This window comes from Sipha flava, unplaced genomic scaffold (genome assembly GCF_003268045.1).
Source record: "Sipha flava isolate LNK unplaced genomic scaffold, YSA_version1 164_pilon_pilon, whole genome shotgun sequence".
In the NCBI taxonomy this organism is placed as follows: Eukaryota; Metazoa; Arthropoda; class Insecta; order Hemiptera; family Aphididae; genus Sipha; species Sipha flava.
In genome coordinates, this window is record NW_020271825.1 from 642713 (window position 1) to 650973 (window position 8261).

At 27.4% G+C, this 8261-nt stretch overlaps 1 long non-coding RNA gene across 2 annotated transcripts; it reads left to right on the plus strand.

Moving 5' to 3' along the window:
- The first annotated feature begins 4245 nt into the window (after positions 1-4245).
- On the plus strand, positions 4246-8022 carry LOC112679578. Of its 2 annotated transcripts, none has more exons than XR_003148225.1 (5): positions 4246-4414; positions 4484-4749; positions 4979-5144; positions 5203-5291; positions 7907-8022. It is a non-coding gene; the product is annotated as an uncharacterized LOC112679578 (long non-coding RNA). The 2 variants fall into 2 exon arrangements; XR_003148226.1 differs by having other exon boundaries at positions 5203-5287.
- The last annotated feature ends 239 nt before the right edge of the window (positions 8023-8261 follow it).

The following is an 8261-nucleotide window of genomic DNA, read 5'->3' on the forward strand; positions in this document are numbered from 1 at the left end:
GATTAAATGGTATTATTGTTATGTCGAGTCAAACGGATGTGCGAAACTATAAAGTATTTGATTAATTACAATTCTATTGCGATGTTTAGTTACTTGTTTGCAAATGCAAATCTCCCAGACGATTTAAATTAATGTCACATCCGTTTGATTAGCTCTTTGTCATATGCAATGCGTGTACCGCTGCACTATTGAGGTGCAAAACAATACTCATTCAGTTGAACCCCCGTTTGCATTGCGGTTAATGCGTAGGTTACAATAAACAATTTTATTAACTTCTTTTGTATTTTAATATTTTAATTTTTTTTTTATTTATTTAATTCTGTTTTTACATTACAGGCATTTCAACGAAAAACAAATACGTAGGAATTCGTTTTAATCAAGTACCACAACAGGTTACTGTATTACCATTTTAGCAGTGTGTTCAGCTCGATGCATTCGTAGTTAATTAATCACACTTTGCATGAGACTCATCTTTGACGCAGACTTGTTATAAATTAAAAAGAACTTACTAGCGATTTTTTTTATTATGCTGACCTAATTCCAATGGCTATCGTTTTATGGACTGTGGGATTAAGCCCATTCTTATGATTTAAATGTTTGAAGATAATTAACGAATTATAATGTATATTTTAATAGATATTTTGTAAGGCGCGTTTACCGTTTTTATTCGTTTTTAATTGAAAGTAATTAACTAGCCATTAGAGGTATTCCGGAAAATATTAAATATAATAGGTTTTTGTTCATTTTATCACTATCATTTATTGTTATTTTTGGTGAAATTTTCAAAAATAATGTTTTTATTGTATATATTGTATTAAAAAAAAAAAATAAAATAAAAAAAATTGATTTAACATCGTACAATCTATGTACTGGAATACCAGTTGTCGGGTTAAACTATTTTAAAATTTTTTAAATATGTACAAGTATAATTATATTATCAAGTACCTATTTATATATAAATTTATTTTTAATTATAATTTATAAATTCATATTAATTATAAAGAATATTTACAATCTATGTTAGAATAACACAATAAACAATTACGATAATTTATATTCATTTTAACTATGAATAATATGATAAGAGAAGCCAACCAATGATAGAACCCAACACTTATATTTTAGAATCTAATCACTAATTATACTAAGCCTTAAGTTTCATTAAGTATCTTTAATTTTGATTCCACAGAACTACAAATTATGAAAATGAACTCAAAATAATACATAATATAGATACTAAGGAAAAAATGGATGAGCTTTTTCCAATAATTTACGAGTATAACTTACCGAGTTATATATTAATAAATGCATTTCAAAAATAAATTTATATTTTTGAAATAACATCAAATAATAAATGTTTATTCACTGTAAACAAATGTTTATAAAATTATAACCATGGAAATAGTTTCAAGGTCTAAAATAAAATTACTGTGTTACGATTTGTAAACATTCAAGAGTAAACAAAAATGAAAAAAAAAAAAATTTGCAGATGATAAAACATCTATCACGTATAAATTGTATACATTTCAAAGCATTGCGAATAAGATATTTCATCAATCAAACTTTTCTATCCACCTTGGAATATGAAATTAAAAAACTGTTATAATGTCTTGAAAATTGTTTCAAACGACTCGGATTATTTTGTAACACAATATGAAATTTGTCGATCGATTTTAAATGTTTTTATTCATTGTGAATTTTGATGGCCGTCCGAGAAATATATTCTGGTTGCAATGTTTAATATTAAGAAATAAACATGTAACCTAATGCACAAGGAATATTCAAGGTTTACAAAACGTGTAGAAGCACTTACAACTCAGATCTATATAATCATCAGATTACAACGTATGGTTAATTTAATATTTATTGTCTTTAATTTACCTATATTATTATATTTTCTTCGACTATTTCAGGGAAGTTAAAAACTTTAAAATGCATTGTGTTACACGATTCAATAATAGGTGTCCCATATACATCTTCACAAACGTCAACTATGTATTACATACTACACTGCAAAAGTGTATACATAAGTTAATTATAATAATATCTTAAACAATAAAAAATGAAAATCGTCAGTAACTATGCTGAAACTCCGCTTTGAAATGTAGTTACACAGGAATATTTTAAATTAAGCAATTCGTGTTGTTCTATATTGTCGATATAGACGCGCGTTATAGATTATTAGGCCCGATTAAAAATGTCGCAGTCCGTCTAAAAACGAGATACTTACGTATACACATTACTTGCATACGTCTTATATTATCAGAGCTTAGACGTTTTTCGCTCAAGTTTTTGTTTTTATATCGAAGACAATCATTATACTGAACACGAATTTACTGAAGTACAGATATAATAATATTATATATATATATCAATATATATAATATATTATATATCCGACACAATAAATTATAGACTGCATGCATAGTACCTATGGTTAGCGTATACTCGTTACTCTAACGAAATCCGATTCTTTAAAATGATTTAGTCCATTCGTGCAAAACCATCTCGTTCATATTGATGGTATGTATTCCATAAGATTGACAATAGGTCATGTGTCATGAGTCGCAACCGACCGGGAGTGGATACGGTAGCTTTCAGAAAATAACGGTCAGTAGGACACGGTTATGGTACACATATGCACACACCGCTCCATTATTTACCATAATCTCTCTCGTTGTACCAACTTTGTGCACGAAAGAGTTGATGAATTAAAAAATGAGAGAGCATATGAATAACTTTAAACGCTAACGAAGATGTATCAGGAAAAGAAAATATTGTACAATAACGTTGCGTACGCTATGCCGGATTAGGTCTGCGGACAGCGGACGGACAATACGAACAATACTAATAGTTTTGATTGCAAATATTATACAACCGGTCTGCGAAACTTAAACAGACTTGAATGAATCGTATATCTTAATAATCATTGGTCCGCCAACACGATTACAAAAACATTAAAAGCCATGTCGTTGTTGTATTGTGCGCGCATCGTCGTGCATAAAATATTATTATTATTATACTAATAATAACGTCCGTCGTGGTTATCCCCGTACTTGATTTTGTTCACGCAGTTTAATGTTTTCATAGTTTTCAATAATCGCGACTCATTACAATTAAATTAATCGTCGTAGACAACAATATAGTTTTGACGCTCGTATAGAGTGACCCATTTATTTTTTATTTACAATTTAAGAAATTATACTATTATTTTTAATCTAATATTTGATTGTTATAATAGGTCATTATGGAATGAAAGTTGTAATTACAATGGCATGTACATAATTATAAGCGAAATACGAATCAACACTCTATGTATCTATCAATTATTATTAGATTACTCAATGCAATTAGCAAAATGTCAATCAAACATGTGATTATAAAGAATTTCAAACGTTATTAAATTTACAAAGTCCTATGACTTTTTAAAGGTACCAATTGTTACACAAAAAAAAAGGCGTTTTTTACTATGAAATATATATATAATATACTAGTATAATTTGACGAATTCAAACAATTTACTCTGAAGAAAATTGAAATAAAGTTAAACAGCATGACCAGTGTAATTGCATGAATATTTTCCGTGTGTTATAAAGCATACTTCATTATTATTTCCGAAAATAGATATAGATATAGATTTTCGATTCAGTAGCTTATTCACCATAGTGTTAAAATAATTTACCGAATGACATTAATAAGAAATACGAAATGTATAATATATGTTCCAGTATATAGTCAAATAGATAACTAGTAAATGATCAGGGTTAAATTATAGTTTCCGTTTGTTCTTTTTCAATCGGTTCGATGAATATATGTTACTTTGTAATTGAAAATAATCAAATGTTGTCATCAATCGTTCACCATTATAATAATATACATAATTTAAGAACGTTAAAAATAGATAATAATTAAAAAAAATGTAATAATAACACTATAAATCAGTTTTCAAGGAATTCTAGTAAAATGATTTAAAATCATAACAATGAAGCTACTGCATCAACAATATTTGCCAGTTGACGCTTTATTAATAACGTCGTCGGTAAAGGCATTGCATAAAACGTTTGTTTACATGTGAAAGTCAAAAATATTTATCGTTTCGACGAGGTACCATTAGAACATCGAGGAGGAGTTACCTGTTTCGTATTGAACACCCAATGGTGATTCGTACTAGTTGTTCAAGGACAACAAAATAATATAAATACGCGTATAATAAATAATTTAATAATATAGATGTTTTTACCGCGAAGAAAATGAGCGAACGTACTTGGTATTGTAACGTACACTCGGACAGTATTAGACACGTGTAGTGGACACACGCGTTATCGGGACAAACCGTCACAAACGATCACATGCTATAATTTCGTCGGTAAACAGGGCAAGGCGAACGCTACGTACTGTATTATTTTTCGAAAAAGTATTATCATCTCAACGATAGCGAAACGTTAATTATTATTGTTTTTAATTGTAATTTATTTATTACTAGAGGTTGCGAAAGCGGAACATCGAGCTGCGACTTTGTGTACCTTCAGCGCGCGTGTGTGCGCGTGCGAATGAGTGTATACCACATTCGTATACCAAACCCTCTCGGCGCTTTTTAACATACTGGCTTACCATATATTTATATCGTTCTGTAAAACAACAACAACAACGGTGGTATCGACACGTATGTATTCTACACGCCTTGTCATGTAATTGTGCCATAAGAACAAATCGACGAAGTATACCTAACATTAATTTTTGCTGAAATCGGTAAATATATGTACAACTGGTAATTAATGGGGGGGGAGGTAGTGATGAATAAGAAAAAAAAATATTAAAATAAATGATTTTATATTATTTATACGCTTTACTACCTATGTGACACTTCACTTCACTTACCATGACGATTTACAATATTCAATGACATTATGCGTTTTGTTCGTAACCTTATCGATGTATTATTTAAAAAAAAAAAAAAACAATATCTATTTAATTACAGATGACATTCGACGGCTAATGCGACATGTGATTATTACAGAATAGTTAAATACATTCTGTGCTGGGATCTTAAAATAAAACAAACCATGAACTAAGTATAAACAGTTGTTTAAAATGTTCACGTAATGATTGCTGGGCACTCGAAACGATGAGTTACATTCCTAAAGGTACTTTTACTAAGATGCACATAGTGCTGTACGTCATTTCTTATGAAACAAATTACAGGAACTCGGTTGATGCAAGATCAGAACGAAAATTTGATGCGATATAGTTTACATTAATGTTCAATAACAACTGTGGATCGGGTCGAGTAGGTAGAGTATGAGTAGTAGGGATAGTTACTATCAATAAATGTAATAAATAATTATTGAATGTATTTTATCGATTCGATATTAGTCATGGTTATTTGGGAATTCATGAACAATTATTACATGTTTAATAAATTATGTACTTGCAATATCTGTATTTAAAATAAAAGTAAAATTAAAATACATAATTACAGTAGGTTATTTCAAATTCATTTATTACAGTTGAAATTGAATGGACCAATGTTCCAAAAAATATCATATCGATTTAATAATTATCTAAATGAATCATTATTCATCACTAAGGTACCTATCAGTAAACTTAATTATTTATCAAAATATTAATTTATTTTGTTTCATACACTATAATTATGTTATTGCCAATAATAATATAGCTAAGAAAATCTAGGATTTCCTATTTAAAACTTAAAAATAAAAAGTTTAAATTATTAAATTGATAATTTGATCAATAATATATGAATATAAAATATAATATAATATATTAACCTTTCTAATCAAAGATTATCACTATGTGAAATTATAGTGGAGGAAAAAAATTGCTCTTTCTGGAGAAACACATTTTTTTACAACGTAAATTTTGAAATTTCGCCTCTCGAGAGTTTAATATCTTATCACTGATAAGTTATTAAAAATTAAACTTAGTAATAAAGACATAATACTTAGATTAATTATTTAATGTTTTAAATCACCATGATAAGGTAAGTTAACTGTATATATAATACCTATCAGGAGAAAACACATGAAAAAAATTCAGGGGGGGGGGGTTGAAAAAATATAAAATGTACAATGTTGATAAATAGTATGTTTTATTACACATTATATAATATATATATTTTTTATTATTTATTTATTTATTTATATAATTTATTTGCACGTACCATAACAAATTTTGAAATAACTATTAAATTTACTGGTCCGGTCATTTTTTTAAAACACTTTTTTCTGATATTATGAGGGGAGGTTTAACCCCTAATACCCTACCTTGCATTCACACCTAGTACCTATATTTTGAACGGATTAAAAGTAATAATTAATAAATTAACCACGTATTTTAGAACTTTAGCCTTCTGAGCATTGAAATGTTGTTTAATTATTATATTTTTAAATAATACATATTGAATGTTTTAAGTTTTAAAATAAAATATTATTATTATTTTTTTTTTTAGTAGCACACGATTATGGAATAACTATATGATTTTGGTTATGATAATATATTACTTATTCGAAATAAACAACTTGCGCGTTCGTTATGTTTTAGTTTCTTTGTCATAAAAAAAAAAATCCGTTATTAGGTACTCACTCATGTGAAAATAGTATTTTAATAATAAATTACTTTCTTCAATGTAAAATATTTGTGACGTCATAGAAAAAACTGACATCTTTTATAATTAAGATAAAACACATAGCCTTAGAAAAATTCTCAACACAACGTTAGTACATTTCTATCATTGCATTATATATAAACATACTCTACTAGAACATATTAATAGTATTATATTTAAAAATAAGAAGCGAGACATTTTTTTAATTTTATTTTTAAGTTAGTAGAGTAGTTCCCAAAGGCATTTATTTATAATAAAAACGTAATATGTATAAATATCAGAAATGGTTCTAACGAATATCAAACTGTGACATGATTATAAAATAAATTAATAATAGGTAGTAGTTTATTTATTGTTAAAATTAATAAATAAAAACACCCTAAGGGGCAAAAGTATTAAACTAAATATATTCATATTTAAGTTTAGTAAAATATTTGATATTGGATGGAGTATTTTAATTTTAAGACTAATTAACAGATATATCTAATGTTTTTTCAGTATTATCTAAGTTATATTTTTCATTTAAAATAATACAACACTTGGACATGGTTTAGTAAATTATAGCAGTTATTAGAAATGTCTTATGGGTACACAAATATTTTCGAAACTGTATCTCCGTAAAGAGATTTTTATTAAGCACAAGAGGGTAGTAAAGATACAAGATGATTTTTATGTATATAATTTTAATGTTTTCTTGCTGTCCTTGAAATCCCCCGCACAAGGTATTTACCCTCCGGGTGACCAACATAGTCGGGATTACGTATTTACATTTGAATAAAAAATAATAATAATAATAATACATACAATATACAATATAATATGTCGGTGGAATTCGGAGAACCATATTATTATACTGTGTACCAGGTTCCCATACACAACCCGAACGGAATGGACCCGACAAAGTGGTAAACGCTTGCACTGTACTATAAACCATTGAATAACCAATCTCTGAGGGATCTCCTTTATTCGGGTTTCCTTGTTCTTTTCTCAAATTTAAGAGACTGAAAAATCGTCTACCTGTGTATGCAGAATAAACGAAATAATATATTCTTCCCCTTGACATAATTTTACAATAACAGGTGTTGCGGTAAATTGGAATATTATTTTGTTGCTATGCAAAAAATCGAATTCGCGAGATAAATTGATTAGAAAATAGATAAATTACATGTCTTAACTTTTAATATCTCCATTGTAAATACAATAATTTTGTTGAAATAATTATACTTAATAAAAAAATTAAAAATAAAAATTTTAATATTGTTTAACGAATTTATTTTCCAGATGGTTGTCGATTGTAAGAGATTTTATGAAGATTTAGTAGGTAAAGTAAATGTTGTGACGTATCGATAGTTTAGTAAATATGTTGTATATTTTCTTACGTTACAAATTTATATAAAAATGAGTTTTTAAAATTTGATCAAGTTTGATCAAAATTTATAATCACAAAACAATCTTATCGTTAAAAATGTAAAATTGTAAAATAGTTATATTACTATAATGCGTTGTAATTCTAAGTAATCTAAACATAATAATTATTTTTTTCGAAGTGCAATTTAAATTGACTCGATTGATGTACACAAAATACATATACATGCATTGTGTATTGACAAATGGCTACTTGATACTGTTTTCATAT